This window comes from Anomaloglossus baeobatrachus, chromosome 5, assembly GCF_048569485.1.
Source record: "Anomaloglossus baeobatrachus isolate aAnoBae1 chromosome 5, aAnoBae1.hap1, whole genome shotgun sequence".
Classification (NCBI taxonomy): Eukaryota; Metazoa; Chordata; class Amphibia; order Anura; family Aromobatidae; genus Anomaloglossus; species Anomaloglossus baeobatrachus.
In genome coordinates, this window is record NC_134357.1 from 200,916,376 (window position 1) to 200,939,025 (window position 22,650).

General features: G+C 46.5%; 1 protein-coding gene across 1 annotated transcript in view; it reads left to right on the plus strand.

Annotated features, from left to right (window-relative positions):
- COMTD1 (catechol-O-methyltransferase domain containing 1) overlaps nt 1-22,650 on the plus strand; it is a 366,090-nt gene that overhangs the window by 256,893 nt on the left and 86,547 nt on the right. The window lies entirely within an intron of this gene.

Sequence of the window (22,650 nt, forward strand, 5' to 3'; positions counted from 1 at the left end):
AACATGCTCTAAAAAACTTACATTTAACCCATCACAGTTTTAAAAAACAATTATCTGACATAATCAAGGTGTGCGTACACGACAACACTATCACCGAATGTCTTGCGATGGCTTTAAGGATAAAGGAACCATCTATTTCTACATTCTATTTATTGCCAAAATTACATAAAAATGTAGAAACACCACCTGGACGTCCCGTCATATCAGGTTGTGATAATTACCTTGAGAACGTAAATACTGTAGATGGATCGACTATAATCTTCAAACATTAGTCGAATGTCTACCATCCTTTCTAAGGGACACAGGAGACCTTCTCCGGAAAATTAATGGGTTACATTTGGGCAAGGATACCATTATGGTTATGGGAGATATTGAATCCCTCTATACCAACATTAGACATCATGATGGACTACGAGCCACAAAATTATTTTTGGACACATCCAATATATCTGGATCTACCAATGGCTTCATTATGTCACTTATTGAGTTTGCGCTCACACACAGTTTATTAACTTTTAACGAGTCCTTTTACCTACAGCTCCAGGGCACAGCGATGGGTGCATCTTATGCACCATTGTATGCTAATTTGTTCCTGGGGCTGTGGGAGAGGAACCTCTTCCTGTCAGATCGGGGTTCGTCGATTGACCGCGTCCTCTTTTGGGCGCCGTACTTCGACGATCTTTTCCTGATCTGGCAGGGTACTGTTGAGGCATTACATTCATTTATGAGTTCTCTTAATTAAAATGAATTAAATAATAGGATTACATGTCAATGGTCCTTTAATCAAATTGAATTCCTGGATGTAATGCTTAAAAGAGATGACCAGGATTTCATACAGGCAGATCTGTACAGAAAACCTACAGCTACAAATGCATTGCTGCGTGCATCCTCCTCCCACCCGAGATTTATGATTAATAGAATTCCCACTGGAAAATTCCTATGACTGCGCGTGTCTGTTCTACAGATATGGATTTTGAGAAACAGACAAAGGACCTTTTTATGCGGTTTGGAGAATGGGGGTACAGCAGAAGAGTGTTGAAACGGGCATACCGTCGAGCCAAATATTCAACTAGACACTCTCTGCTGTATTCTAATAATGTGAAAAACTCTAGTGACACAATAAGATTCATCACATACTTTCATGCTGAATCTGAGCCTATGCGTAAGTGCCTCGAGAGAGCCTGGACAATTTTTCAGACTGACCCAATATTTGCAAAATTATTACCAAATAGACCCAAAATAACTCCGCCGGTCTACAGAACCTTAGGGAATTTTTGGTCCATAGCCACTATGAGGCTGACTCACAGAGGACCCTTTGGGATAGGCTATTTCCATCTGCCCTCAATGAGAACATCAGTTTTGTTCCATATCTGTGATGCTCATGTTTAATTGTTTATGGTTGGTGTTTTTTAATTGTTTTTAATTGATTTTACTTTTGTAGGGTGGTAACAATTAATTGCTCAGCATCTATCAAAGCTAATATTTAGCCTGGTTTGTACGTTACGGACATCTGACTGAACGTTTCCCAGCAAGATACATCCTGGATCGTACATTATCGGATATTATGCATATGATAAAATGATATGGCTATAGAAATTATTGGTTATATTTTGCTATATAGGATGAATTATTATATGCATTAGTGTGATGTATTGTACTTTATGGTTGTTGTAAGTTTTTTTTTTTTTTATAGTGCACCTTCATATTTTCAGATTTTTGTATATTGATTGTTCCTTTATTTATGCTGTTGGCTATTTATAAATGTACTTTACTATAGAGTGATGATTATTATTATGATTATATATTGTGAACCATTGATAATAGCTATGCATAGCCCCTGAGGTGCCTAAATAGTGGAGCACCCTCACAAGTGACCCCATTTTGCAAAATAAACCCCTCAAGGAATTGATCAACATGGTTGTTAAGCACCTTGAACCTGTCAGGCTGCCAGCAGGGGGAGCTGGAGTCCTGCAGGGAAAGACACTACACGGAGCTGAATGAGCAAGGAGGGGAACTCCCAGTGTGTGCTAATGCAGTGTCTGCTAGCATCAGCCGGACAGCTGAAGCTATGGAGCATGCGGGGGTTGGTCAGATGGGTCCGGGTCATACACAGTACGGAAAACCACCAATTTCCACTACTCTCATAAAAATATATTTTATTCAATAAATATTTTAAAACAGAACAATTGTGATGTTCTCTCTCTTGTCATCAGGACCACATATAGGACAAAGACAATTAGTGCAGGTGTCGACCAGTGTTCGACCCTCGCCAGAGGGTAGGTTCAGGACAAATGGTTCGTAAGGGAGAACAGGGTTCAGAGGTTTTTTAGATAAGTATCAGGATAATCCTGCGCCAAATGGATCCTAAGTTTTTCTCCTGCGCATTATCCCAGGGTCCTCAACCTCTGTTCCTATCGATACGCTAACCCTCACTGTCCTAGTAACCTATAGCGGGGGTGACCATCACCAGAAAAAAGTGATAAAGTGTAGTGCAGGACAGAACCACAATTAAACAAACAACATAAACAAATCATGCGTTAGTTGTCAAGGTTCTTCAGTGGAACATGGTTTCCCTTGCATAGGTATAGAACTGTTAGGTAAGAGTCAAGAGGTCCACTTAGCTTATGGACCCCCTCAAAATCTCCACTAATTGGGAGAGTATTATAATATGCCCATCCAATAGTAATGTGCCAACCTTGTCCCTATCCTGTAGTAAGGTCCCCATCCTATAGTAATGTCCCCAGCCTTATCCCTATTCTATAGTAATCTTTGTCCCCTTGTAGTAATGTCCCCATCCTATAGTAATGTGCTCACCTTGTCCCCATCCTATAGTAATGTAACCAGCCTTGTCCCCAGTCGATAGTAATAATGTCCCCATCCAATAGTATTGTGCCCATCCTTGTAATGTCCCCATCCTATAGTAATGTCCCAATTCTATAGTAATGTCTCCAGCCTTGCCCCCAGTCTATAGTAATAATGTCCCCATCAAATAGTATTGTGCCCATCCTTGTAATATCCCCATCCTATAGTAATGTGCCAATTCTATAGTAATGTCCCCAGCCTTATCCCCATAGTAATGTGCGCTCTTTGTCCCCATTCTGTAGTAATGGGGGGGGGGGGCAGTGGCTATAACTTACCGATCGCTCCCCTCACCTTCCACAGACCCCGGAGTGAAGCTGAGGGGAGCGGTCTCCGGCCCCAGATCCACAGTGATTGGAGAGATCGGTCACAAGGCCAGTCTCTCCAATCAAAGCTGGGGGCGGGTGAAACAGAGGTCACCCAGCTCCAGCCAATGATCGGTGCTACAGCTGCACTGATAATAGCTGGATTTCAATGGCTGAAACATTACAGTGGCTGTGATTGGCTGAGCGGCGGTCGTCAGCCAATCACAGCCTCTGTAGGTCCGGGGAGGAGACACCACGCCTCCTGAGGTCAGGTAGAGGTCCCCTCCTCCCTGAATCTAAGGTATTTGCAAAGAGATCGAAGCCACCGGGGCTCCAGGGCCGCGATTTCGCCATGACGTACTGGGTACGTCATGGGTCCTTAAGTACCAGGGATCCATAACGTACCCAGTACGTCATAGGTCGCTAAGGGGTTAATGTGCTGTCCTTCACATACACACACAAAAAAAAAAAACACACACCATTCTTTTCACCAGTCCCGCGTTTCCTCGGCTGCCTCATCTGTGCTTCGTATGGCCCCAAGGCCCGTGCCCCTGTTCACTATCGCGGCAGGTGCAGGGGCCGCAGCCACTGTCTGCGATTTATGTCAGATGATTGTATTGCCGGCGCGAGAGCGCAGCGCTGGCAAAACATTCATCTGACATAAAGCGCAGACAGTGGCTGCGGCCCCTGCACCTGCCACGATAGTAAACAGGAGCACGGGCCTGGGGGCCACACGAAGCAGAGATGAGGGGCCACATGCAGCCCGTGGGCCACGTGTTTGAGACCCCTGATCTAGAAGGTTGGTGAGCATCAGGAACTTCCAGGTGCATCACATAATTATATCACGTTCAGCCGTGAAAATGAAAAAAATACATTTTTAACCTCAAAAATGTGATATCCCCAAATTTTTCAAATTCACTAGGGTAACAGTAGATAATGGACCCGACAATTTGTTGTGCAATTACTCATGAATATTCCAATAACCCATGTGTGGTTGAAAAACACTTTTGAGGCACAGTACATCCATGGTGTCAAACACAGTGAATGTTGCTTAATTAAAAATTTAAAATAAGACCTTTTTGTGCCCAGTACATTTTAGTGCCTGTACATTGTGCCCAGCTCGTGCTTCTGTAAACCTGCCCCCCACACATTTAAGCATGCTCTCTATGCTACAGCAATATCAAACATATGGATGCTAACTGTGGTTTAGGCACATTATGGGGCTCAGAAGACAGCATTTGGACTTTGGAGTGCAGATTTTGCTGTATTTCTTTTTTGAGAGGGTGGGCCATAGTGTTTTTCAAGAGCCTTTGCTCTGCCAGTAATGTAGAAACCCCCAATATTTCCATTAGCTGATGATGGACCCACACTTGTTTTTGTGTGTTGAGTTGAATGCTATTTGGTGGCAATTTTGGCACAAAACATTTTGGATCATTCCACATTTATCCTATGCTCTATGCTGAGCACTTACATCAAGGTTTCCATCTCTGATGAGGGACAGCCATCCTGAAACACTGTGTCTGCAAATTGAGGTTCTGATCTGGCATAAATCTTAAGTCATATGACAATGCTAATTAAAGGATCACTTTTGACTTTTAAGATTGCTACCTCCAATAGGTGGCACTAGAGTTCTTCTATTTCCTCACTGAAGAGACAATTTGCATATTTCCCAGAAGAGCATTGCACTTAAAGTCTCCCCAACACTGGCATGCTGGAATGGTGTATCAGTCTCCTCAAGGAGCATAGCTTCCCCTTTAGACCCCGTCTTAGCCTCTCATACACCAAGATCAGATCTCATAATTTCCAGTGACAATTATCCCGAAACACTGTGTCTGCAAATTGAGGTTCTGATTTGGCATAAATTCAAAGTCATATGACAAGGCTCGTTAAGGTGTCACTTTTGACTATTAGGATTGTTACTTCCAGTAGGTGGCACTAGAGTTCATCTACTTCTTCATTGAAGAGACAATTTGCATATTTCACAGGAGGACCGCAGCTGCATGTGCCAAGGCACATGTGAAACTTTCGCTCTATTTTCCCCATGGAGAACACTTGCATCTTTGCAAGTAAATTGACAGGGCAGGAAGCCGCACTGCCTGTCAGTTTACGCTACAGAGAAAAGAAGCACAGAAGGCATGGGATTTCTATATATTCCATGTACTATGTTTGTACTGTACAACACATCATTTTTGACCCCGCTAAGACACACTGCATCCAAATTGCTAATTTTCCTGATGTAGGTATGAAATCTTACATGTAATCCCGATGCAAGCGCTCAGTGCAGAGCGCAGGATAAATATGAGCTATGCTGCACTGCGATCTTTTAGAGACAGGATTAACGAATCAGTAACAGTTGAAGAATTGGCTTTATTTATTTATTTTTTACACCGTGCAACCTTGCAGTATAAGTGATTAGGTGGCATTATTCCTCAAGTCAGTATAATTACAGCAATACCAGTTTTATATAGGTTTTTTAGGTTTGGTGACTATTGCACTAAGAATGCTTTTTTACAAAATAAAAGTTTTTTGCATCACCAGATTTTGAAAGCTATTTTTTTTTCTGCAGATAGTCCTGTGAGAGCTTGTTTTTTGCAGGATGAGATGGGGTTCTTATGGTACCATTTTGGGCCACATAATATTTTTTGATCCCTTTCTATTCGGCAGAATCAAGTAGAAATAGCAACTCAGGAATAGTATTTTTTATTTTTTTTTTATGCCGTTCACTATGTCGTAAAAGTGATAAGACAATTTTATTCTTCAGGTCAGTAAGATTACAGTGATACTGCATTTATATAGTTATTTTTTGTTTTGCCTCTTTTACATCATAAAAACTATTTTATAGGAAAAAACTGTTTATTCATTGCTGTTTTCTGAGAGTTATAACTTTTTTTATTTTTCTGCTGATAGAGCTGTATGGTAGCTTGTTTTTTGCGGGACAAAATGATGTTTTCAGCTGTACAATTTTTATTTATATGTGACTTTTTGATCGGGTTTTATTCAACTTTTTTGTCAGCTGTATGATAAAAAGACATAGTTGCTGCTACGTTTTGTTTTTTTTATTTAACCGTGTTCACTGAAGGGGTTAACTAGTGTGACAGTTACAGCTTGGGTAGGTACAGATGCGGCAATACCAGATGTGTACTTTTTTGTTGGTTTGTTTTTTTGCATAAAGTTTATTGTATTTTTTTTTCATTTTTTTAAATGTTTCTACCAATTTTTAAAACTTTTTTTTACTTAGTCCGTTTGTGGGACATCACCATTTAGCACTTAGATCACTGATCTAATCCACTGCAGTGCTCGCTTACTGCAATAGATTAGATATGTCAGTGCTACCCCGAGCTATCATGGTAGCAATCGGGTCCCTGTGATCGCATTACAGGGACCTGATCGCCAGCGAGAGGTAAGCGATCCCTCTCCCTGCCTCCTAAAAGCTGTGATTGCATTTAGGGGTAAATATGCCTGAAGAAGCACAGGCACCACTCCTGACAGTGAAAGCCAGGTCCTGGCTGTAACATCAGCTGGTGACCCAGCGGCGATCGCAGGGTACAGCGCTGGAACTCCCGCAATTGCCATGACATACCTATACACCATTGGTTGTGAATGGACTGACTTCTATGATGCACAGCTACGTCAAGAGTTGGGAAGGGGTTATAAAGCAAAAAACACCCTACTAACAGTTAAGCATGGTGGAGGATCCATAATGCTGTGGGGTTGCTGTTACGGGGGGCTGTCTGATAATAACCGAAAGGAGTATCAGACAGTCAGGGTCCACCGTGCAAAGACTTTGCTGCAGACTATGGCAGAGTGCAATACCTCTGTTAACTCACAGAAGGATATAATAAGTAAGTAAAGCAATTCCTCCCTTACTTGGAGGGTGTGTGGAATGATCTCTGTTAATAATCACAGAGACAAGGCAATGTGTGCGAAATGGCACCTACCTAGGTCCGCTCTTCTAGTGGTGCAAAAGAGACGAACAGCAGCTAAGGCGCACAAAGCTCCTACCTGCGTTCGCTCCACTAGTGTGCGAGGACACGAACCACTAGATATGGCCCCTGCCTAGGTCCGCTCTTCTAGTGGTGCAAAAGAGACGAACAGCAGCGTAAGCCGCACAAAGCTCCTACCTCTGTTCGCTCCCCTAGTGTGCGAGGATACGAACAACTGCCAGACGCAGTATAAGGAACGTTACCCTAGCGGCAACGTCCACCTACGAGTAGAATCACAAGGCCCAGCCAGACCATGTGCCTCAGGCACCTGCCTATGTCCGCTCCCCTAAGAGGTAAGGATACGGACAGCAGCCGAAGCTGTAAGGTATAAGAACGCTACCCTGCCGGTAGAGCTCACCTAGCATAGACAGAGGAATGCCTAGAGGAACGCGCACAGAGCGTCTACTCATATGCATGAACCAAGAGGACTGAGCACCATGCGGCGTGTGTCAGGGTCTTATATAGACTCTGTGCCTCATCCAAGATGGAGGACACCAGAGCCAATCCGCTGCCAGAACGACAGGAGTGACGTCATGCTGGCCTATCACCGAGCAAGGCGTAACAAGCACAAGACCAGCGACCAATCGGCATAGAAGGTGTCAGAGACATGTGACCTCGTGTCAGCGATGATGTCACCCGCACATGTGCAATGGCTCCAAGATTGGACTTAGTCTCCGGCGCTCGCACATGTGCAGTAGCAAGAAATCTGGACTTAGTCTCCAGCGCTCGCACATGTGCAGTAGCAAGAAATCTGGACTTAGTCTCCAGCGCTCGCACATGTGCAGTAGCAAGAAATCTGGACATAGTCTCCAGTGCTCGCAGCAACCGTAACAGTACCTCCCCCTCAAGGGCCCCCCTCCCGGTGATGCAGGTAATCGGCAACTAAGTCGGGAGCATGGACAGCCTCCTCAGGCTCCCAAGAGCGATGTTCCGGGCCATAGCCCTCCCAATCTATCAAGAAGAACCTGCGCCCTCTAACCATCTTAGAACCAACTATGGCTCGTACCTCATAGCTAGAGCGAGAGGAATCAGAGGCAGGAGAGTGCACTTCACGAGCGTGAGGTAAAATAGCCGGCTTTAGCAGTGAGACATGGAATTTGTCATGAATCCTAAGATGGACAGGTAACTTCAATTGGTAGACTACAGGATTTACCTGTCGAAGAACCTCATAAGGACCCAGGAAGCGAGGAGCAAATTTGACAGAGCTCACTCTAAGTCTCACGTGTTTTGCAGAGAGCCACACAAAGTCCCCTGGAGAAAAGACAGGAGCCGGGCGACGAAACCGATCGGACACCGTCTTCATACGGTCCTTAGCTGCTTGGATCGACTCTTGAGTCCGATCCCAAACCTCTCTGGCATTAGTTGCCCAGTCGGCCACAAGAGGAGGAGGTGCAGCAGCGGGAAACGGTACCGGTACCCTAGGGTGTTGCCCATTATTGAGTACGAACGGTGTCTGCCCAGTGGCCTCAGCCAGCGAATTGTTAAGGGCAAATTCTGCCCAGGGTAGGAGGGAGGACCAGTTATCGTGGTTCTCAGCAACAAAGTGTCGAAGGTATATAATCATAGATTGATTGGTACGTTCAACCAAACCATTAGTCTCCGGATGGTATGCCGAAGAGAGATTCAACTCAATTTGCAGAAGGCTACTGTTACGATCTGGCATCCCGTGAAGCCTAAAGACATGCTTGAGGAATAGTTTGGCTAGTACCCTGGAAGATGGGATTCTCGATAACGGTACGAGATGAACCATCCGGGAGAAATGGTCCGTAATGACCCACACAAATCTATGTCCCTGTGAACATGGAAGATCACCCACAAAGTCCATGCCTACCACCTCCCATGGTCTATCTGGCACTGGTAAAGGATGCAAGAGCCCAGCCGGTCTCTGCCGTAATGGACGGTTGCGAGCACACGAGTAGCAGGAACCGACATATCTCTTGACGTGGCTGGCTAAGTGTGGCCACCAATACCACCTCTCCAGTAACTCTCGTGTCCGCCTAATACCAAAATGCCCACCCACCTTTGAGGTGTGGGCCCATGACAGTATATCATTCTGTCGATCAGGCGGAACAAAGGTCTTGCCCGGTGGGATTTGGTCTAACGTCACAGGGGAGAGCCTATGAAAAACCCTGGAGGGAAGGATAAGACGAGGTTCGTCAATCTCTTCCTGGGTAGAAAGCATAGAGCGAGACAGGGCGTCTGCCTTGTTATTCTTACTCCCAGACAGATAGTTGATGGAGAAGTGAAAGCGGGAGAAAAACAAGGACCAGCGGGCTTGGCGAGGATTCAGACGCTGAGCGGTTTGTAAGTACGTCAGATTCTTATGGTCTGTATAGACCTGGAAAGGATGTTTCGCTCCTTCCAGCAAGTGACGCCACTCCTCCAAGGCTAATCTCAAGGCGAGCAGTTCCCTATCCCCAATGGTATAGTTTCTCTCTGCCGGTGAAAAGGTTTTAGCAAAGAAGAAACACGGCCTTTTTCTACCTACACTGTTCTTTTGATACAAGACCGCACCAGCACCCACTGAAGAGGCATCAACCTCTAAGAGGAAGGGCTTACTCTCATCGGGTCTTTGAAGAACGGGAGCAGTTGAAAAGTGTCTTTTTACTGCCTCAAAAGCCTGAGATGTCTCAGTAGACCAGGCTTTGGGATTAGCACCTTTCTTAGTCAAGGCCACCAAAGGGGCCACCAAAGTAGAAAAATGGGGTATGAACTGCCTGTAATAATTTATGAATCCTAAGAAGCGTTGCACCGCCTTCAAGGAATGAGGTTCGGACCATTGCAGGACAGCAGAGAGCTTCGCAGGATCCATAGCCAGACCCTCTTGTGAGATAATGTAACTCAAAAAAGGCAATGAGGACTGCTCGAATACACATTTCTCGAGTTTAGCAAACAATGAGTGCTCCCTTAAACGGGAAAGGACACGAACGACATCCTGACGATGAGTCTCCAGATCAGGAGAAAAAATCAGGATGTCGTCCAGATACACCACTACAGAGGATAACAGTAAATCCCTGAACACATCGTTTACGAAGTCCTGAAATACTGCGGGTGCATTACATAACCCAAAAGGCATGACGAGGTATTCATAGTGACCGTCTCGGGTGTTAAAAGCGGTCTTCCATTCGTCACCCTTTCGAATTCGTACCAAGTTATACGCACCCCGCAGATCCAACTTCGTAAAAACTTGAGCTCCTCTCAGTCTGTCAAAGAGCTCCGAAATTAAAGGTAATGGGTATTTGTTCTTTATTGTGATTGCGTTGAGACCCCTGTAATCAATGCAGGGACGCAAATCACCCTCTTTCTTCCGAACAAAGAAAAACCCAGCTCCCGCGGGAGAGACAGACTTACGAATGAACCCCTTCTCTAAACTCTCTCTTATATAGGTCGACATGGCCTCCGACTCAAGTATCGACAGGGGGTAAACCCTGCCTTTAGGTGGAACCGAACCTGGGATAAGGTCTATGGCACAGTCATACGGCCTATGGGGTGGAAGAACCTCAGCACCCTGTTTGGAGAACACGTCAGCGAAATCCAAATAGGGTGTAGGTATGGGAGAAAGATCAGTTGATGCAACCGCAACGACCTTAGGTGGTAAGGGAAGACATCGGGACTGACATTTCGAACCCCAACTAATAATGCTGTCAGACTCCCAGTCAATGTGAGGAGCATGAGTCCGAAGCCATGGAAGACCCAGAAGGACGTCGTCTATACCCTCAGGCAAAACAAGAAAACAAATCTCCTCTATGTGACCCTGAGACAGGGAAAGGCGCAAGGGAACTGTCCTCAATGTAATGGAGTCAGACAACATAGTTCCATTAACAACACGGACAGGAATAGGCGCCTCTAACATGATAGAGGGAATATTGTGTCCTTTTACAAATCCTGAGGACACAAAAATCCCGTCAGCTCCGGAATCCACAAAAGCCATAATAGGCCATGTATTCTCAGATAACGAGAGCTGACCTGGGATACAACACTTAGAGGGTGCAGAAGACGTCTCTAGTAACCCCCCTCTAATGGTTACTAGGCCAGGGAGTTTCCCTGACAACTAGGGCACTTGTTGGCATAGTGCCCAGCCTGACGACATACGTAACATATAGGAGGACCAGACTTGCGTAGTCTGGAGAACGTATGACCTAACTCCATAGGAGTGGGAGATGTTTCAGATGCTGAGGAAGATGGTAGTGGACCCTCAACAACTGGAATAGCCCGATGCTTAGGGCGTGAGGAAGAGACCTCGAGTCTACGTTCCTTATGGCGTACATCGATCCTCGTTGCTACTGTGATCAAGTCCTCCAGAGAAGCAGGGACCTCACGAGTAGCAAGGGCATCCTTGACATAGCCTGCCAACCCTCTCCAGAAGATAGGAATCAACACCTTCTCTGGCCAATCTAGTTCTGCCACCAGAGTTCTAAAAGCAATGGCATAAGAACTAGTGGATAACGAACCCTGAGATAGATCTAACAGTCTCAGGGCCGCATCATGGGTAACCTGCGGACCCATAAATACCGCCTTAAGAGCATCAAGAAAGTCTTGATGTCTCAGAGTAACCACATCAGAGCGCGCCCATAGGGGAGTCGCCCATTCTAAGGCTTTGTCCTGAAGTAAGGAGATGATAAAGCCTACTCTGGACCTCTCCGTAGAGAAGCGAGAAGAGTTGACCTCTAGGTGTATCTGACACTGACTAATGAAACCACGACATGATCTGGCATCGCCAGAATATCTGTTTGGCAGAGCAAGTCGAGGATCATGTGCAGATGTCACCATGGTCTGAGGTTTATCCTCTATACTCTTGAGCCGTGACTCAAGTACTTGTATGTAACGGTGTAACTGCTGATATTCTGCCATAACTGCCAGACCCTTGGCTCAGTCCTAATGTTACGGGGGGCTGTCTGATAATAACCGAAAGGAGTATCAGACAGTCAGGGTCCACCGTGCAAAGACTTTGCTGCACACTATGGCAGAGTGCAATACCTCTGTTAACTCACAGAAGGATATAATAAGTAAGTAAAGCAATTCCTCCCTTACTTGGAGGGTGTGTGGAATGATCTCTGTTAATAATCACAGAGACAAGGCAATGTGTGCGAAATGGCACCTACCTAGGTCCGCTCTTCTAGTGGTGCAAAAGAGACGAACAGCAGCGTAAGCCGCACAAAGCTCCTACCTGCGTTCGCTCCACTATTGTGCGAGGACACGAACCACTAGATATGGCCCCTGCCTAGGTCCGCTCTTCTAGTGGTGCAAAAGAGACGAACAGCAGCGTAAGCCGCACAAAGCTCCTACCTCTGTTCGCTCCCCTAGTGTGCGAGGATACGAACAACTGCCAGACGCAGTATAAGGAACGTTACCCTAGCGGCAGCGTCCACCTACGAGTAGAATCACAAGGCCCAGCCAGACCATGTGCCTCAGGCACCTGCCTATGTCCGCTCCCCTAAGAGGTAAGGATACGGACAGCAGCCGAAGCTGTAAGGTATAAGAACGCTACCCTGCCGGTAGAGCTCACCTAGCATAGACAGAGGAATGCCTAGAGGAACGCGCACAGAGCGTCTACTCATATGCATGAACCAAGAGGACTGAGCACCATGCGGCGTGTGTCAGGGTCTTATATAGACCCTGTGCCTCATCCAAGATGGAGGACACCAGAGCCAATTCGCTGCCAGAACGACAGGAGTGACGTCATGCTGGCCTATCACCGAGCAAGGCGTCACAAGCACATGACCAGCGACCAATCGGCATAGAAGGTGTCAGAGACATGTGACCTCGTGTCAGCGATGATGTCACCCGCACATGTGCAATGGCTCCAAGATACGACTTAGTCTCCGGCGCTCGCACATGTGCAGTAGCAAGAAATCTGGACTTAGTCTCCAGCGCTCGCACATGTGCAGTAGCAAGAAATCTGGACTTAGTCTCCAGCGCTCGCACATGTGCAGTAGCAAGAAATCTGGACATAGTCTCCAGTGCTCGCAGCAACCGTAACAGTTGCGTTGCCTTGTCTGGAACTGGAGGCCTCAATCGTATGACTAGAATCATAAAAGCAGATAATTATCAAAGGACTTTAGACCAAAATGTCCTACCCAGTGTAAGAAAACTTGGTTTTCTTACAAGACAAGACAGTGACCCAAAGCACACATCCAAAAGTACACAAGAATGATTGAAAAAGAACCATTCAAGAACTTGAACAAACTGCAAAGGAAGAGTGGGAGCTCTTGAATGGCCAGCTGACAAGTGCAAGAAGCTAATAGATAACTACAAAAAAAAGTTTGGAGCTGTCTGCAATGCCAAAGGGTGTGCAAAAAAGTTTTAATTGAGGGTGCCTTTAATGCTGCACATATTGTTTATTCTGTTTCTTCTTTGAAATTGCAACATGTAAGTTGACAATGTTTTATTGTTGTATTACTCTGGACGACTAATTAAAAAAGGGGATGTCTTGGAATTTGTGCCAGGTGATTCATTTTGTTTGTTTTGCTAGCTGGGTAGTGAATTATAAATTTCAGTCACACCAAACAGGGCTTCTGAGTATTCAAGGTTGCAATTTAAGTGTGGCTACAAGGTAAGTGTATAGCATAGTTGGACATAATATCATAGTTTAACAGAAGAGCATAGTTTTGCGTTACCTTTCTAATTTTTCATTGTTTTTATCTGAACTGTTTATCCCCATTTAGTACACTGGAGATTAAAATTAGAGAATGACACACAATTTCCTAAATGTTAAGGTCATTGTGTAGTCCTATGTGATTATAGGAAGCTGTTGCCAAGCGAGGGGCCTACTCCATGATGAAAAAGGAATGCCTAGACATAGTGTGGGCTCTGCAGCGTCTGCAACCCTACCTATATAGGTGCCACTTCATTGTGGAGACGGACCACAACCCCCTCAGCTGGTTGCACACTTTCTCTTGGGATGAATGGGAGAATGTTGCGCTGGAGCCTTGCAGTGCAGCAGTACAACTTCACCCTTCGCCACAAGAAGGACCGTGACCATGGTAATGCTGAGAGGTTGTCCTGGTAAGGAGAGGTCGCGAACGGGCGCGCAGCGGAACACAGGAGTGTGCTGCTCCCTAGCGCCCTCTAAAGGGGGAGGTGGGAGGAATATTCTGAGATATGTTATGAGAGCATGACAAAGGTCAGTCAACTGGCACTGTACATACCCCCAATCCCCCCTTGCAGCTCTGGCTAGAATTCAGCAACTGGGAAGGTGTCAAAATCCAATTATGGCAGTTCCTGAAGTAGAAGGAAGCCCCCTGTGGAGTGGAGCATTCAGCAGGAAGAAGGGGCAGGCAACTCAAGTTTTACATTAGACAAAAAAACACCAGCTCCAGGCCCTTCGGAACCGTTAGAAGAGTTACAATATTTGGAAGTATGTTGCTCCCACAAATTAGGCATATTTTCAGGTTCCTGACAGCAAGATGCACGTCACACATATTTCCGCCTGTGAGGCGTGCGGAGTCATCAATAATTAATAACTCCCTGAAGGAAGCCCACAGACATATCATATTTACTGTCTAAGGGTAGATTAAATAATAAGGAGAAATATAAAGGTCATATCTTCCGTGTAAGATGCTCAGGGGTAGAGTTATGAGGAAAACTGATATCCATACTTTCCCCTGATAAGTAAAAGGTCAGCCCAGTCTGAGGTCACAGGTGGCAGAGGACATGGAATGTTGCCAGATTCTTAACCACAGTGTGGACATTTTGGGTTGTTCTTCTTCGAGTGGTCTCGTATGATACATATGGGGGAAGTTCCAGGAAACTTGTGGCTCCACAGTGTCCCCCCGTGTCAGCTAGGGAATAAGGTAATTGACCTATCTGCATATCTGTTTGTAATCCATATCTTAATTGTAACTGTACTTCTGACATATTTTCTGTAAATCCCTTCTTGTATATAGTATATTATCTAGTGTGCCCTTAAGGCAATTAAATATATAATTTAAATTTGAACTGTTTCTTTTATCTCGAGTCCCATGACTGTGAGCTCGGCTTAGTTTTACACGGTACCTGGGTTGTGTTACGGGGGGCTGTCTGATAATAACTTAAAGGAGTATCAGACAGTCAGGGTCCACCGTGCAAAGACTCTGCTGCAGACTATGGCAGAGTGCAATACCTCTGTTAACTCACAGAAGGATATAATAAGTAAGTAAAGCAATTCCTCCCTTACTTGGAGGGTGTGTGGAATGATCTCTGTTAATAATCACAGAGACAAAGGCAATGTGTGCGAAATGGCACCTACCTAGGTCCGCTCTTCTAGTGGTGCAAAAGAGACGAACAGCAGCGTAAGCCGCACAAAGCTCCTACCTGCGTTCGCTCCACTAGTGTGCGAGGACACGAACCACTAGATATGGCACCTGCCTAGGTCCGCTCTTCTAGTGGTGCAAAAGAGACGAACAGCAGCGTAAGCCGCACAAAGCTCCTACCTCTGTTCGCTCCCCTAGTGTGCGAGGATACGAACAACTGCCAGACGCAGTATAAGGAACGTTACCCTAGCGGCAACGTCCACCTACGAGTCGAACCACAAGGCCCAGCCAGACCATGTGCCTCAGGCACCTGCCTATGTCCGCTCCCCTAAGAGGTAAGGATACGGACAGCAGCCGAAGCTGTAAGGTATAAGAACGCTACCCTGCCAGTAGCGCTCACCTAGCATAGACAGAGGAATGCCTAGAGGAACGGGCACAGAGCGTCTACTCTTATGCATGAACCAAGAGGGCTGAGCGCCATGCGGCGTGTGTCAGGGTCTTATATAGACTCTGTGCCTCATCCAAGATGGAGGACACCAGAGCCAATCCACTGCCAGAACGACAGGAGTGACGTCATGCTGGCCTATCATCGAGCAAGGCATCACAAGCACATGACCAGCGACCAATCGGCTTAGAAGGTGTCAGAGACATGTGACCTCGTGTCAGCGATGATGTCACCCGCACATGTGCAATGGCTCCAAGATAGGACTTAGTCTCCGGCGCTCGCACATGTGCAGTAGCAAGAAATCTGGACTTAGTCTCCAGCGCTCGCACATGTGCAGTAGCAAGAAATCTGGACTTAGTCTCCAGCGCTCGCACATGTGCAGTAGCAAGAAATCTGGACATAGTCTCCAGTGCTCGCAGCAACCGTAACAGGCTGGTTTCTGTGACGATATAGTCCTGCTAACAGACCAGGCCTACAGCTAACAAGGAACTGGTGGCAGTCTACCGCACTCTACCAGACAAGCAGAATCTTGTTCCACTGCGGCTAGTGGAAAGTTCCTGTCGGTCTGTCAGGTTTGTCGGAAAGCTGTGTGTCGCGCCGGAGATTGTGCAGCTGACTCGGTTCCACTCCCCGTGCCTCCCTGTGCCCACGGAGACAGGAGGTGTCAGTGCTGCATTGTGCCAAGCGGACCTTACGCACCCCTTGAAGGCGCGGAATGTCACATGTTGGCTGAAGTAACAAGGTCATCTCGCGTGGCCCCAATGTATTAGCGACATCAGGGTGGGGCTGTAAGGTGTGGTTTTGTCACAGATTGACAGGGTCGTGACTGAGCGGGGTAGTCCGTGTGACCCCCACGGCCCGGGTTCGTGACAATGTTTAATGTTGAGACTCCAAAATGGGTCTGAAACTTATGTGTTGTGGGTAGTGCCAGGCTTCTGGGACCAAGAGTCCTACACTGGGCCCTGTACCATGTCTTCCTTTTTCTAATTCTAATGCCAGCACACAGGCCTGTTCTTTTAAAGCACTATGGAGATGGGGGCAATTAATGCTACTGTACTGCTGTGTACCAGAAAGGATTTTTAATGTTGAGACTCCAAAATGGGTCAGAAACTTATTTCTTGTGGGTAGTGCCAGCCTTCTGGAACCTAAAGGACTACACCGGTCACTGTAGCATGTCTTCCTTTTTCTAATTCTAATGCCAAACCACAGTCAAGCGTGTTGCATGAATCATACATCCCTGCTATTTTAAAGCCCTATGGGGGAGGGGGGCAATTGATATTACCGTGTTTCAAATATGCTACTTGTTGCGTTTTTTACTTCAGTCAAAATACTGCACTGTATTGGATCCGATGCATTGCAGCAGTACCTGCAATGTAGTTCAATGAGTGCCAGATCCTGCTCAACCGGAAGTCACCGCTTCTGATAGGCAGGATCCTGTTGTCTGTACTGAGCATGCCCAGAAAGTAGTTTCTCCCCCGTACTTTGTGATATAGTGGAGCTGCATCGGTTGAAGAAGACAGAAGAAAGAAGACCAGGATCGTGGAGGGGTGAGAGGGAATAATAAAGATGGAGTCCCTAAGTGTGTCTGTGTATTTATTTCTAATAAAGTATTTTTTCTCTGTGTGATGTCATTTTTTTTAACCCTTTATTGGAGATTCTTAATGACCGGGTCAACCTTGGCCTGACATTAAGAATCTCAGGCTCTATACCAGCTGATAAAACAAAGCTGGTATTAACCCCTTATTACCCAGCGTGCCACCCGGCACCAGGGCCGCTGGAGGGGTTGGATTCAGCGCCAGAGGATGGTGCTTCTATGAAAGCATCATTTTCTGGGGTGGCTGTGGACTGCAATTCGCAGCGGGAGGGGCCCATAAAGCTTGTGCCACCCTGCGCTGAAGATTCCAATCCCGAGCTGCCTAGTTGTACCTGACTGGACACAAAAATTGGGAGAAGCCCACGTTGGTTTTTTTAAATTATTTAAATTCATTAAATAATTTAAAAAAGGGCCTCCCTATGTTTTTGGTTCCCAGCCGGGTACAAATAGGCAGCTGGGGATTGGGGCAGCCCATACCTACCTGCTGTACCTGGCTAGCATACAAAAATAGGGCGAAGCCCAAATCATTTTTTTTTTAGGTTTTTTTTTTTTTAGTTTTTTGGCCAAAAAATATAAAAAAGGGGCTTCCCTGGATTTTCCATTGCCAGTGAAGTTAACACCAAGCAGTGGGGGTTATCAGCCAGTAGCTGCTTGGGTTACCCTTAGCAATAGAAAATGCAGCGGGAGCCCACACATTTTTTTTTTACCCCTAACCTTAGGGTTAGTGTAATGTGTTTGGGTTTGTTTGGGGTTTTTTTTATATTTTTTAATAAATTTAAAAAAAAATAAGTCGACATGGCCTTCGCCCATTCAGCACCCGGGCATTTTACTGCTCACTCAACCTTACTCCTGACCACACAGCCAGCAGAACAAATAATCAGATCAGCTGACTCCAGTGCCGGACGATTACTTGTTCTGTGTCACCTGCATCCATCGCAGCGTGTGCGGGCTGTGAGGTCAGCTGAGTTCGGCCGGCACTGGAGTTTGCTGATCTGATTACTTGTTCTGCTAGCTATGAGGTCAGGAGTTCAGCTGAGTTCAGATGAGCTGACTCCAGTGTCAGCCGATTACTTGTTTTGTGTTACCTGCATTCATCGCAGCATGTGCGGGCTGTGAGGTCAGCTTAGTTTGGCCGGCACTAGAGTCGGCTGATCTGAACTCAGCTGACCTAATAGCCCACACACACTGTAATGGATGCAAGTGACACAGAACAAGTAATCGTCCGACACTGGAGTCAGCTGATCTGATTACTTGTTCTGCTAGCTATGAGGTTAGGAGTTCAGTTGAGTTCAGATCAGCTGACTACAGTGCCGGCCGAACTCAGCTGACCTCACAACCTGCACACGCTGTGATGGATGCAGCGGGACACAGAACAAGTAATCGGCCGACACTGGAGTCCTCAGCTGATCTGAACTGAGCTGAGTCCTGACCACAGTCAAATGTGATCGGCAGCAGGCAGTGACTGCTGTTAACCTGCATCCATCGCAGAGTGTGCGGGCTGTGAGATCAGGAGTTCAGCTGACTCCCGATCAGCTGACTCAAGTGCCGGCCGATAAATTCTGTGTTCCACTGCAGAAGGATCCAGTAAAATAATAATTGCGGTTGCATGCGTTACACATTCAATCCACAGGATCCGGTCATATGCGGTTTGCAGGTTTTTGCCGACCAGCAAAAAAACACTGATGTGAAAGCACCCTTGTTACTCTTTGTGTATGTCAACTTTTGACTTTGCGGAAAGTAGCAGAAATGCCTTAAAACATTTTCTTTCTCTCCTTATTCTGGCATTTGTCAATTAATTTTGGTAATTCTGATTGACCTAAAACGGAAAAGGCTTATTCTGATTTCATCAGATAGTGAGAAAAACATGCAGATGTGTCTTTTTAGATAGTGTACGTAAACTTCTGGTTTCAACTGTATAAGTTGGAACTTTAGCACTGTAAAGCAGTTTTACCATTGTGTTTTGAGCAACACTTTCTTATTGTAATATGAAATGTTGGCCTTTACAGTTAATATTGTTGTGATTAATCACAGGTGTGTTTTTATTATTATTATTAAGAATAATAATAATAATAATATCCAATTAATTAAGACTTTATTGGGAATTTTGTTTCAGTTTCTTGTTACACTGTGACCCAGTATGGTTCCAAGTTAGTTTTTCTGTGGTAGGTGCTTGTACATACTTGCTTGCAGGGACAAATCCTGGATTGAATTTCAACCCTGGTGAAATCAGAGGCCGATGCTTTTTCTGCTTGCTTCTCCAGATGGGGTTTCTCTATAACGAATATTACACTGCCTGGAGGAAATCAAGATTTACTGCAAGACCCATACATTCATGGCCACAAGTGTTAACACCTTTGAAGTTGTTCCAGAAATTGAATTATTTCTCCCAGAAAATTATTGCAATGACGCAGAGGAGCCAAAAATAATTAAGCGTACCCACATTAATATACAGTATGATGAGTCTGTATAACTCAAAAATGGAGTAGTACTGATTAGTGTAGGGGTTGTGGACATAAATGTGACCTAACAGAGAAATGCAAGTCAAGCGAGAGGAAGAAGATGACCGAAAAGTATGTCCGTGCGAAAAATTGATACTTTCTTGTTTAAAAATGCGTATGCCAATGTAATTGCAGAGACTGAGGCACCAGACATACAAATAAATTATACTATAATAAACAGTACATTTGGTGTTATACTGTATGTACAGTACAACAGGAAGGTTAATACAGGATTGCTACCAAAAAAATAAAAAAAGCTGAGGCAAAAAGAACTTAATAAGTGTTACGAACCGGCGCCACCATAGCCGCAAGCAGCCTGCTGCGGTTCCTGTTGCGCCCAGGCGCCGGCTGCCGTTCTTGGCCGAGCCTCGGGTCGTCCAGTTGGCTGTTCCGTCCACCACGTCTAAGTGTGGAGAGGCGGCTAGTGCGCATGCGTGCGCCGATTTACCCCAGCCAGAGTCTAAGCCCGGTGTTTTACCTTGTGAGCATGCTCAGCCTGTTTGTGTTATGTCTGAGACTAAGTCCTCAGTTCAGGCTACTGAGCATGCTCCCACAATTAACCCTAACAGCCTCTTTGCACAGGTACTTGGACTTCGTGCTGTGTATAAGTTCTGGGATGTACCTACTGAGCATGCTCAAACTGATAGTCTGCTTTCTAAGCCTGTGGCTCAGGCTACTGAGCATGCTCAGGCACTTAGTGCATCAGAGGCTAGGTTCGGTAAGGACCTAACTGAGCATGTCCGTGAGGTGGCAGGCCCTGATAGGGCAGAGGGTGTCAGGTGTCCTGATGACGCGGCAACTCCGGACTGGCTCGCAGAGGCCCGCCCCTATGATCTGGCACCTCAGTATTGGTCGTCAGACGATGACTGGTGAAGTGTTTGGGGAGTGGCTGCCATGAGGTCATCAATGACGTGGCGGTTCCGGATAGGTCGCATGTGACGTCACTGATGACATGGCACTCTGCTATTGGACCTTGGTGGTTCCACCCTGGGTTTGGGACGGACCCAGGTTATAAAAGGGGCTGGAGACAACATGGAGGTGCGCAGTCTTCACTTTTGCTCAGTCAGAGCACACCTCCATGTTAGAGCCTCATTGCGGCATAAGCCTATGTTGGGGGGGGGCGTGTCCTGGCTATGAAGGAGTGAGGACGTGACTTGTCTTAGCTCCTGCCACTGGACTTTATAACTGATGATCCACGCAACAGAGGACTCTGCAACACAGGCTATGCAGCGGAGGAGACGAGGGAGATCCCAGGGGTGCAGCAGCAGAGCTTCACAATTGGAGGAGAGAGGGATCAAGCACTTTTTATCCAGGCCGGGGCAGAGAGAAGCTTCACAGGTGGCACCCAAGATGGCTGCTAAGGCTACACACGAGGTGAGCTCAGCGTACAGCAGTGAGATGGCAGCTATGGAGATGCAGGGAAAGGCTCAGCAGCTGACGCGACTGAGAGGAGAGACCACCCGGAGTGAAGAGGAGATACAGAAGATAAGGCCAGACAGCCCAAGATTGCAGGTACAGGGGAAACCCGGAGTGAGAAGCACGGGGGAAGTGCCTGCTGATACAAACAGTAGCCCTGAAGCCTGGAGGCCTCTGGAGGGGGAAGTAACGTCCCCTCCTATAACACACATGCAGGAGTGTGAGGAATTTCAGGAGGGGGGACACTGCACTGCAAATGAGTTACAGGTCCCTGACAGAAGTGAGACCGTACCCAGGGAGAAGCACAACATAAATCTAAAGTTACCAGATGCAGACAAGCATGCAGGGTCAGGGCCAGCCATAACAACAACACAAGAGTCAGGAGTTCTGACAGAGCTTAATGAGATGCGGGCACGTTTCTCAGCTATACCCACCAGGGAAGATATGGAGGCATATATAACCAGGCTGGAGCAGGCGTACCGCACAGAGCTGTCAGCCCTGAAGGGGGAGGTGGAGAGAGTGGACACCCAGAGTCAAGTGCAGGCAGCTAAAATTCAGAATATGGAGGACACTTCACAGGCCCACAGGGCACTATTAGAACAACACTCCCGCCAAATACAATACGTGGTTGAAGCAATGGATGATGCTGAAAATAGGGGCCGAAGAAACAATCTCAGAGTGCGCGGCCTGCCTGAGTCTGTCGAGTCCAAGGACTTACATGGCACCCTTCAAGTGATCTTCAATAATATTCTGGGTGAACCATCAAGCCAACCCCTGGAATTGGATAGAGCGCATAGAGCGTTGGGCCCCAAACCAGCCCAGAACGACTGACCTCGGGATGTGATCTGTAGGGTCCACCGCTATGTTATTAAGGAGGCCATTCTGTTTAAGCTCCACAGTGGAGTATCACCATCGTATGAGGGGAGCCAAATCCAGATTCTACAAGATCTATCCCGTTTTACCTTACAAAGGAGAAGAGCTCTTAAACCTCTGCTGCCTGCAGGTTTGGCACGCGGGACGAATGCATGTTCTTCGGTCTCCGGCGGATTTACCCTCGTTCACCGCGGCCTTGGACATTCCATTAGTGCCTATAGAGGACTGGCCGGACTTTCCAATGGGGGGGGGAGTCACCGTCCCAGCCGGTGATCGGATGCGTGGCTCTCGTAGAGAAAGAGGAGGGAGGCCGGTCTGATGTATAAGAGAATGGTGGATTAAATTGTTCTAGTATGTTTTTGGTTATAGGATCACAGTACGATGGAGTCTATCCCCTGGTCCTGATGGGAATTTCGCGTTGTGGGGTTATTGTATCGCCCTGGACA